Source organism: Magallana gigas, chromosome 1, assembly GCF_963853765.1.
Source record: "Magallana gigas chromosome 1, xbMagGiga1.1, whole genome shotgun sequence".
Taxonomy (NCBI): domain Eukaryota; kingdom Metazoa; phylum Mollusca; class Bivalvia; order Ostreida; family Ostreidae; genus Magallana; species Magallana gigas.
In genome coordinates, this window is record NC_088853.1 from 62,334,608 (window position 1) to 62,346,576 (window position 11,969).

Consider the following 11,969-nt stretch of genomic DNA (forward strand, 5'->3'; position numbering starts at 1 on the left):
TTACTTCGTGTTCAAATAAAATTTTCTAAATGTTTAGTTTCAGTAAAATGTGCACTAGTCTAATGAAAACGATATCGAAAAATCATTTATTTATTGCAGCTTTCTTTTGCTTCAATTTCTCTTTCATAAAGATTTAAAAGTCTGTCTAGTCTTGCCATTTTGTCTGTGTGCATCTGCTCCATTTTGTCATTGAATTGTTTGTTATGTCTTTCTAGTACTTCCAGCACGTCTGAACGTCTTTTCGCTGTACCTTTATTCCTTTTAGGTTGCTCTGAAGACTTGTTTAGGCCCTTGTCTTTCAGGGTTTTTTTCCAAAGTGTCTAACGTGATGGTGGGTTTTGTACTTTCTCTTGTACCATATATTTCATCAAACTGCTCTTTCTGTCTGGGGCATCAACAACTTCTTTCCAGCGTTTTTTCAGACTGTAATACTTGTTCATTGCCTGATTAGGGGTAACAATACAGTGGAGAGTACCTTTAAGTTGGGCAGTAATGTCTTTCCACAACATGGAATGGTTTTTGGATTTTAAAAACTTCTCATTTTTCTCATGCCTGAGATTTACCAAAACATCTTCTTCTTCTGCCTTCCAAACGTGTGTGTTGCTGGTATTTTCACAAGTAATAGGGGATTCCGATCTAGACGATGATGCTGAAGTGAATGATGAAGTGTCAGATGATGCTGAATGCTGGTCATCTGATCTACTAAAGCTGGATGGCAGATCCGACTTTTCTTCATTCAGAAGAGACTGTAGAACTAAGCTTTTGACTGATGGATCTGGGGTGAAAAAAATTAATATTCAAGTTAAATGCAGGTGTTTTTAATGGCTGTGAAGAATACCTAACTGACTTTGATCTACTACAAAACAATAACATCTAACTTTTTAGATTTATTGTTATTTATATACCAACCAACTATTATTTCATGTACCTGTCTCCTTTGAGAGCAGCATGTTAACAACTTCTGTCTGGCACCGCACCCGCTTTTCACTTCCATCACTATTCCTCAGAACAAGAGTTCTCTGATCTGTAGACATTCTAATCTGGAATACAAGAAAACTGTGTTCATTCTAAGTACAAACAAATCTAATACAGTTTGCATACAGTGACGACCAGTTATAAAATCATTTTCTATCGTAAATGTATACCTTGTTTTGTTGCACACTTCTCACAAAGAGTATCTGTTAGTTCTTTGGTTAGAATCAGTTCTAGCTCATAGAAAGCACACTGTGCATGGAAGCAGTCTTTACAATATGGACACCGCAAATAAATCCTAATAAAAAAGAATGAGATGCGTGAATTTTCTCATTACTTAGCATTGAAAAAACACTTGTTACTTTTTGAATAATAACATTAAAGAGTATTGCAGATTTACTCTTAAGCGTCTTCTAAAGAAAGAAGTCTAACGATAATTTTTTAAAATGAAAATTCACTTATGTCACTAATAATGATATGCATAGCCATACCTGTAATTACCATCAACAAATATTTCAGTCTTCTTAGACTTTTCCTGAGTCTCCAAAGAATCAAGGGAATGAATAGGTGCCTTTCGTTTGCAGATGTAACACGTCCAGTGGGATCTACGCTCTTCAACTGAATCTGCCATCTTAAAGTACATGTGAAAAAATTAATGTATACTTGTACAAGGTATACCACAAGCACCTGAATTTTTATCAGTAAGTCAGTAAAAATTTATGACTGGCTTCGGACCACTTTTTCACAAGTACCCATCATAAGATAAAATAATCTTTTATTTCTATGAAATACTGCAATAGGTAATTGTATTATACCATAAAAAAGAGAGCACGTGTAATATACACAAATGAAACCAAAATTTACATCTTCAAATTTAAGATTAAGCATTTTATATCGATTTTTTTACTGCAAAATCTCAGGTCTCACCTTTCTCCGCCATCTTTGAACCAGCGTGACCAGTGTATTCCCGCTGGTTTAACCGCGGTTTCATTTTCCACCGACTAAAGTGAGCTCGATCTTAGTTTAGTCGAAATGCAGTGACCGTGGTTTGTGATCGAACTCGCCCATATACAAGGACATGTGTATAGTTGGTGTCTTCCCACCTAGCCAAAATTCTGAAATTTATACAGGTGACTGGTTTTGGCTAGGTGGGAATGGTGCACAGGTGGTTAGGGAAGGTAGAGAACAAAAGAAATTAATTAAAGGTGACCTATAGTCCGATTTAGAATGACCACAAGTGCTTTAAGAATTTGTTGTTCTTTAAGTGGGAATAAACTGTATAGTTACAGGCCAAATTAAACTTGTATTCAGAAACAAAATGAGTTAGAGCCATAACTTGAATATTACATCATTTTATACTAATACACATTCTTTTTTTTTCTTCATTGAAACAATATTAAATAATGTACATAACAGGATTGGGCCACAGGCACTCTGAAATTTTATTTTTAATTTGTTTCATCAGTTAAAGTTAGACCTAACCATTAGGCACATGACATCATAGAGGGTTCAGCCCCACTCCCCCCCCCCCCCCCCCCCCCATTTTTTCTCACAGCAAAGATAATCATTCCTACATTTACCTAAAAAGGTGGAAATACTGAGAATTTGGATGAGGATTTTCTTGATTTTGGGAATCAGGTTTTTTTTTTGGCTTGTCTAGATTACTGAGGATTAGTCTAGCCCCCCCCCCCCCCCCCCCACTTTCAATGCCACCGTAAATTAATAAAGATATGCTCTTAAGATTTGCTACAGCTGATTTTTACAGTTGCTGGGGCACTGACTTATCAAATTAAGACTCATATTAGCTAGGTCCTGCTAATGTCAAATTGTTAAGTCTAAATTTGCATGTATCCATCCAGTCATTTTTTTCATTTGATATATACTGTAAATTAAAACTTTTAAAGTGAAGTAACGTCAAACTTAATAAACGTTTGAAGAGTAAAACCTGTAAATAATGTGCAGTGACATCTTGATGTACATTATGTGTAGAAGATTTTATATTTACATTCTTGCATGGGTACTTGAGTATTCAGATAAAATACAAGATAGAGGACAAGGAAAAGGCTAATGGTTAAATGAATGTGACTGCATGGAGATAACTTTTTGAGCTCCCATTGAGATTTAACTCTCAAATCTAGACTTTAATGATTACAATATCGAATGCTGCATAAAATATTGTTCCCACTGGCCACAAATAATTATTTTTTTCTAAAACAAAGCTTGCAGTTTAGACACTTAACGAGGCCGAGTACAGAACGAGTACGCACGCTTTCGCGCAGCGTTTCATTTGTATTGTGACGTCATCTTTTTGCTTGGTTGACGCCATGGCGTGATAGTTTCAACTGCAGATATTCAGCGAAAATTGTTGAAAATATCTCGTTTGATGCGTAAAAATAATGTTATATTGTGGAATAAACATAAATGTCTCGAAGGATAAGCTATATTTGGGCTCGGGTCGAAAACGTGAAGAGAGTTCAGCAAGCCTAGCCTTCTGTCACGTTTTCTTAACCCGCCCAAATATAGCTAAATTCATATATTTCAGACAGTAACCATGTATTTTATATCAATGACCCTTAATATGTGATGTTATATATTTTTTTATTACTTAAATATGTCTGAATGTTTTAATAATACTATTTAGATCAGCTTTTCCGCTTTTGTCAAATAAAAAATAGCCATTATCTGACGAATCTGGGAAATTGGGCATACAAAAATCAACTTTGATAAGACCCCTGGAACAAACCAGGAGGTAAAAGGTTTTTTTTTATTTGACCATTAGATGCCTTTTAGCAATAACTTTAATATGTAGAACAGAAAAAGAAATCCCTAGGGCAGAAGTTTTGAAAAAATGTAAAAAATATGCAAAATTGATACATTTCAAGCAAAATCCCATAGGGTCCTATGTTAAAGATTAACACACTTTGAGATAACCCCCTAAACAAACGGTGTGGAAAATGTCTTATTTTTTAATTAAGGTCTTCCGTTTCCAACGGAAGACCTTATTGTTTTCGTACTGTTTCTTATTATTATTAAGGTCTTCCGTTTCCAACGGAAGACCTTATAGTTTTCGTACGATTTCTTATTAGGGTCTTCCTTTTCCAACGGAAGACCTTATTGTTTTTCTTAGTTTTCTTTTTCCCTATTATTAAGATCTTCCGTTTCCAACGGAAGACCTTATTGTTTTTCTTAGGTTTCTTTTTCCCTATAATTATTTTTTTTTCTTACCGATTTTGTGCACGCGATATCTCGGAAACGGCTCAACTGATTACGTCAAATTTTCAGTTGTGATAGGTATTGATCTGAACCTTGTTTGAAATTTTTTTTGTTGACGTCACTTCCTGTCTTGAGATATCGTGGATTTATCAGTTTTTATAGGGGTATTTTGTACGGAGAACTCCTCTTTTACCATTTAAGATATGAAGTTGAACCTTTCAGGACTGATAGACGAAAGACTGAAATAGTGTCTAATGGTCATTAATCATCTTTATCTCAAAGAGCGCCGAAGCTCGCCCGAGCTTGAAAATTAAGATTAAAAGGCGTCGTGATTTTTCTTGGTTTTCTTTGAATATCTCTTTTCTTCAAAGCATTTTGTTAATACATGTAGTACAAAAAAACTTAATTAAATCAAGAGCTTTCATTTCAGATCATGAAAAAGGGGCTGGCCCTTCAAATTAGGGGCTGAGGGGGCTCTAAAGTCTTTTAATGATAACTGTTTACCGTGAAATATTTTGTGATGCGTTATAGAAGCAATTATGTTTATTCTTAGGTCATTAACCTAATCATGGCAATCATTTACTCCTATGTTACGTAGTTAAGGATTTTAAGGGGCCAGAAGTCCAAAACGTTAATGCTTAATATCTCAAAATGAAAACACATTTGAATAAGCAATATTGAACAAAAGATGCTCAAAATATTGAGCTTAACAATAATCAACTATAATTTCTTTGTTTCAGTGGTAACAACGTTATTATTGACAAGCCAATCGTGTTAAATAGTTCGTGTAACGTGGGTGATCGTTCGTGTAACGTGCGGGATCGTGCGTGTATCAGGAAAATTGGTTTGCGTTTTTTACCGTGCGTGATCGTGCGGTTTTTTCGTTTTGTAACTTTGTTTACGGAATGCCAGGGTTTATTCTTAATACAAAGACAAGTAGTTTTTGTAGAATAATGTGAATTTAAAACTTTTTAAAATAAGAACATTGACAGTTGTTAACATTCATTCTCTCTTTCGTCGTTAAATACATTTTTTATTTCCATAGCTCATTTAATCCTTTGTTCGGTCGAGTTAGTTTTGCTTAATTTTATAATCAGCCTATATCAAGCATCGATTGTGTCTTGACAATTAATTTCATTCATATTAGCAAAAGCGACACGTTGAATGAAAGCGGCCAAGCTTACCCATTCCCCGTTATAAACTAAACGATTATTCCCAACGTTTTTCTTTCAAATGAGAATAAGATACGCATTATTATCTAGTAGATTGTATACACATTTGTTTGAAATAAAATTTATTTAAACGCTTTAAAACTTAGAATAAATAGAAATAAATCAATTATGTACTGTAAATTATGAAAATATTGGATGTAAAAAATCGAAATAATATGGAACAAGGTAACCAATTTACCTGTATCCCGCATAATTAAATCGTACGTAAGAGAATTAAATTACATAAACAGTCAACTCGTATGTAAATAATTTCGTGTAGTTTATGCATTATCTTCATTTCTATTACACGTAATTTTCTTTAACTTATGATAGAAGTTAATATTCGTTATGGAGACAACAAAAATTATTTGTGTGTGAATTGTTTATATTTTTGTATGGATATGTGAAAGTGTTAACTCGTAAAATACAAAACAATGCATGACTAAAGTACAAGCCGCTTTTCGTTAACACACAAACATAAAGCAATACAAATTAAAGTAATACGTTTCCTTAATTCTAATCTTAAAAATTAATTCTGATTTTGCGTGTTTAATGGTGTAGAATCGTTCGGTTGCGTGTTTTATCGTTTTTGTTCGTGTACCGTGAAGATTCAGTAAGTTAGTGATCGTCCATGTATCGTGCGTGATCGTTCGTGTATCGTGCGTGATCGTTCGTGTATCAGAATCGTGCGTGTCGTTTGTCAACAATAACGTTGCTACCACTGTATGCGTTCCCTAAAAGGAGCTACAGGGTTGGCCCCTAACACAACCCTCTCAAGATATCTCAAGAACGTACAAAATTTGTAATTACTTGTTGAACAAAAAGTGTTTTATTTGACAAGAGCTTTCATTTGAAATCATGACAAAGGTGCTGGCCCTTCTAATAAGGGGCTGAGGGGGCTCTAAAGTCTTTTAATGATAACGTTTTACTGTTAAATGTTTTGTGATACGTTATAGAAGCAATTATGTTCATTCTAATGTTATGTACCTGTACATTGCAATCATTTACTCTTATGTTTCGTAATTAGGGATTTTAAGGGGCCAGAAGTCTAAAGCTTTGATGCTCAATATCTCAAAATGGAGGAAAACTTTGGAAAGCAATATTTAACAAAAGATGCTCAAAATATTGTGCTTAACAATGTACAACCATATATATTTTTTTATCTGGACCCTAAAAGGAGTTTTAGGACCGGATATCAAAACGATTTCTCCCATATATCTAAAAAACGGTAACAAATTTCTAAATACTTATTAGTGGTACACAAAAATACCTTTTGACTAAAATGAATGAAATGGAGCTGATCCCTCAAATAAAGGACACCAAAGGGATATATAGTCTTTCACCCATTACTCATAGATCCCGCCTCCTTTTCCGGATACGTTTCGTTGATGAAGGTCAAGCGTAAGGTCATTCCATATTCTAAAAATCGGACGGAAGACCTCCTCGTTGCTCGCAGCGAGATCGTGTCTAGTTAGGGTCTTCCGTCTTCAGCGGAAGACCCTTCTATTTTTCTATTGTTTCTTTTTCACTTTTCTTATTAAGGTCTTCCATTTCCAACGGAAGACTTTATTGTTTTTCTTAGGTTTCTTTTTCCCTATTATTAGGGTCTTCCGTCTTCAGCGGAAGACCCTTCTATTATTGTAATGTTTCTTTTTCACTTTTTTTTTTCTTTACAATTTTCAGCATTTATCTATTATCATCTAAAGCTTATATACATTTTTTTTATTTTGTAAAAATCACTTCCGGTTCGGACTTATCCGCCATTTTGTAATTTTTTAAAAAAGTTCTTGTCCACGTATCTCCTCAAAAACGAGCAATGGTAGAAAGCTGAAATTTTCAGGAATGAAAAAGGAGATGAATGTTTAGCCTCACGAGGAAAATCATTGTCCGGAAATTCCGAGTACGGAAGCTAACTGGGGTCAAAATATAGGACACGTTTTTTACGAGAACTCCTTGTCCACGCATCTTCTCGAAAACGAGCAAAGATAGAAAGCTGAAATGTTCAGGAATGATAGAGGACACGATAGTCTAGCCTCACGAGGAAAATGATTGTCCGGAAATTCCGAGTACGGAAGCTAACTGGGCTCAAAATATAAGACACGTTTTAGACGAAAACTCCTTGTCCACGCATTCCCTCAAGAACAAGCAATGATAGAAAGCTGAAATTGTTCGAAATGATAGATGACATGAACGTCTAGCCTCACGAGGAAAATCATTGTCTGGAAATTCCGAGTACGGAAGCTAGCCAGGGTCAATATATAGGACACGTTTTCGACGAAATTTGTTGTCCACGCATTTCCTCAAAAATGAGTAAAGAGGGAAAGCTGAAATTTTACAGATTGGTAGAAGATATACAAATCTAGCCGCACAGGGTAAATTACGGTTTGGAAATTCCGAATGCGGAAGCTAGCCGGGGTCAAGATATATAACACACTTTCGATGGGTTTTCATTGTCCACACATGTATTTTAACGCGAAAAAATAGAAAGCTGAAATTTGGAATGATAGAGGACATGATAGACTAGCATTACGAGAAAAACCAATATCTATTAGAGAAAATCATTGCCACGCCCATTTATTACGTAATTAGGGATTTTTAGGGGCCAAAGTACTTAAACTTTGACGCACTACAACTAGAGAAGTAGACATATTTTCGTCTAATGAAATCTTTTTCAAATTGATGGGATGAAATATGAATTTTTTGAAAATTTTAAATTTAATTAAATCGTGTTAAAACTGAGACTAATTTTAAAACATGATATCTAAATTGCACTTACAATTCTGCGTCAAATGCCATCTTTTTCGAATTGGACAGATGAAATTTAAATTTTTCAAAAAATTTAAAGTCATTTAAATTGTGTTAAAATGACATTAGACCAACTTTAGTACATGCTATCTAAGTTTCAATTACAATTCTGCATCTGATGACATCTTTCTCGAATTGATTGGATGAATTTTTAATTTTTCAAAAATTTTAAACTCATTTAAATCGCATTAAAATGACCTCAGACTAATTTTAAAACATGATACCTCAGTTGCGATTACAATTCTGCATCTGATGACATCTTTCTCGAATTGATTAGATAAATCTTAAATTTTTCAAAAATTTTAAACTCATTTAAGTTGCGTTAAAATGACATCAGACTGATTTTAAAACATGATACCTCAGTTGAGCTTACAATTCTGCATCTAATGACATCTTTCTCGAATTGATTGGATGAATTTTAAATTTTTGGAAAGTTTTAAAATCGATTAAATCGTGTTAAAATGAGCTGAGACTAGTTTTGAATTATAATATTAAGGTTGTGCTTAGAATTCTGCGTCTAATGACATCTTTCTCGAATTGAATAGATGAATTTTAACTTTTTCAAAATTTTAATTTCATTTAAATCGCGTTAAAATGATCTCAAACTAATTTTCAAGCATAACTTCTAAGTTGCGCTTACAATTCCGCGTCTAATGACATCTTTCTCGAATTGACTGGATGATTTCTATTTTTTTTGAAAATTTTAAATTTAAATATATTGTGTTTCAATGACATCAGACTAATTTTAAAACATGATATCTAAGTTTTGCTTACAATTTCGCGTCTAATGACATCTTTTTCGAAATGATTAGATGATTTTTAAATTTTTGGAAAAATTTAGATTTTAGTAAATCGTGTTAAAATGACCTCAGGCTAATTTCAAAACATTATATGTAAGTTACACTTACCATTCTGCGTCTGATGACATCTTCCTCGAAATGATTCGATGAATTTTATATTTTTATCTCATTTAAATCGCGTTAAAATGACCTCAAACTAATTTTCAAACATGATATCTAAGTTGCGCTTACAATTCTGCGTCTGATGTCATCTTTCTTGAATTGATTGGATGAATTTTAAATTCTTCAAAAATTTTAATCTCATTTAAATCGTGTTAAAATGATCTCAGCCATTGTGTACAATGGGCATAAATTCACCACAGAAAATGTATTATTGAATTCGGGATGGTTTAATTCATTCGAAAAAGTTTCATAACAGCATACATTATTTTCTTCAAGTTTTTGCGTGACGGCTATATGTCAGTCTTATTAAGTTCTGCAAGCATTAACCTGGTTTTTGATCTCTGTACCATTACGTAACTGATCCCTAGCTCGCGGCCGAGAAAATCGGTCACTTTGGTCGCGGCTGGACTATCTAGTGGTCAGCGGTTATCTCATACACAAGATTTGCGTCTCTCATATATGGGTTCACAAAGAAGTTCTATAACATATAAATGTTTATATTTTCAATCATAAGCATTGCCAGACAAAAAATTAATGGTGGGTAAGTAAATCTAAATAATTGTAAAAAAAAAATGCACACAAAACACGAACACAAAAAATGATGAAATCTTTAAATGATGAAATTAATCTGCTTTAGCTTCATAATTAAAAACGGTAGATATTTCAGTAAATACATGTATGACATTGTGACATGTGTCATTGAAAAGGGGGCTCTTTGTATATTTTCAAAGTTGTTAAATAGTTATATATTGTTTAAATAAAATAAGTTATTAAACTGCAAATATTTTAAGCGAACATGGCCACGGAGCTCTGTGTACACAATTATATAATCCATATCCCGCTTATGGCCGTGAAGATCCCGGCAAAATTAACATGCATGCGATCCGCGGAAGTCTAATAACACTCGCTTCATGTGCTTCTACTTTATCACACACATGTTCATTGGTCCTTTGTACGTTCATCATTCAATCTGGATAATAACTACAGTATTTATTTTGTTTACATATATTGTTTCAAGAACACACTCTTTTTTCTTACACAACAGATGTAATTTTAATTTATTTAGCATTGAATAAGTTATTGTCAGATACGCAAGGCCAATTGTGTATTCAAAATATTAAATACAATACAGAATTTAATAGAAATAAATCGGCTTACAAAAATAGTGTAGTTCTTAATCTTATCAGTTGTAAAATAGAATAAGAAAGAGGTGGTGGCGAACCAGAAAATTAACGCACTAATTTAGCATGGTGTTCAAAGTTAAATTAAATACTCTCAATTAAAGCATTGAAAGAAAATGCAGTTCCAGTAAAACAATACGTGTGGTAGGTGTTGCACGATAGCGCAATAAATAAATGAAAACCCTCGCTGTGTGAAATTGAAAAGTCCGGTGACTTTTTATATAGGTATGTAACATTCATGTGAACTTTTGAAAAACTTTTGTTAAGATTCAGGCTGTAAAGCGCAACGGTCATACATTACGTAACAGGCAATGCAGAGTCCGCGTAGCTCATTCGTTCGAGCAATGCACATTGAATTCCATAGATAAATATTAATACTGAAATAGTTTGTTTTTTTAATGTTACAACGTTATACAGTATGCATGTTTTTCTTAAAGTTTTTATGCGTGGACGATAAGACATTTCTGTTAAGTTCTGCAAGCATTAACTGTGATTCTGAGCTCTATGTATTTGCCATTACGTAAGCGATCCCTCGCTCGCGGCCGAGGAATCGATTCCCACGGTCGGTGCATGACAGGGTTATCTGATACACAATATCCGTATAAACTTTGATAATTATAAATCTTTATATTCCCAATCTTAAGCATCGTCAGACAAAAGATTAATGGTGTATTAGTAACTCTAAATAGTTTTAAAAGGAATAGTTATAGCTATTTAACATCAACACAGAAATTGATTAAATTTTTAAATGATGAACATGTCACGGTTTGAAATTCAATCATTCGGACTATTTTTAATTATTGTGTAAACTTATTTTTTCTGATTTTGTGTTTGTTGATACAAAAACTTTTCCCATATTTCGACATTTGTTTTAAAAACGTTCTAAATTTCGCGCAGCCTTTATCCCACCTGAGGCAGTCAGAGATGGACAGTTAATCTTTTAAATGACTTCTGCGCTTATTGAAACTCTGTTATTAATCCTGTTGGTATATGAAATGTCATGATTTATACTCAATTGTTGTTTGATAAATGATTTCATTACATTTCTGCATAATATGTTATTTAAACCTTGATTGTGTTATTCATTAATTGCTTTATGTATAATTTCGAATTGTAAATTATGGTCAGTTGGAATCAGACTTTCGGTGCTGATGCATACCAAACTCATGCAAAGACTATAAGAAATCTGAAAGCTAAAGTGCGTGTTGGCTTGTTGGAAGTTTTTTGAGGCTGTGTCCAACAACAATGGAATCATTTCAGGCTTGGCCCAGTATAAGTCATGTACGGAAGAGAGTGCTCCGTAATATTTGGTTGGAGAATCCTAGTCAGATCCTGAACGACTACATCATTTTAAATAGCGAGTTTCCATAGATTCAGAATTTACAGATGATGAAGACGATTTAATGTAGATTCTTTTCAACCGCAGTGAAGACGGAGGAAGGTCAGCTTCACTTCATGTCAGCGTCCAGTGTGCGGAAGGTGCGGAAACGTGCATCCCAACGTTTTGATGAAAAATAAATCATGCGCGAATCTAGAGCGGGGTCAAGGGGGGGGGGGGGGGGGGTGGGGGTTCGACCCTTTTTCACTGTAGGACTTCCAGGACCGTGAGAAAATATAATTATGTA

General features: G+C 33.9%; 1 long non-coding RNA gene across 1 annotated transcript; it reads right to left on the reverse strand.

Annotated features, from left to right (window-relative positions):
• Positions 1-385: 385 nt before the first annotated feature.
• LOC136274189 (uncharacterized) lies at positions 386-2,036 on the reverse strand. The gene is made up of 5 exons (XR_010712523.1): positions 1,900-2,036; positions 1,464-1,603; positions 1,146-1,270; positions 929-1,040; positions 386-775 (listed from the first exon to the last, which is right to left on the reverse strand). It is a non-coding gene; the product is annotated as an uncharacterized lncRNA (long non-coding RNA).
• Positions 2,037-11,969: the final 9,933 nt, after the last annotated feature.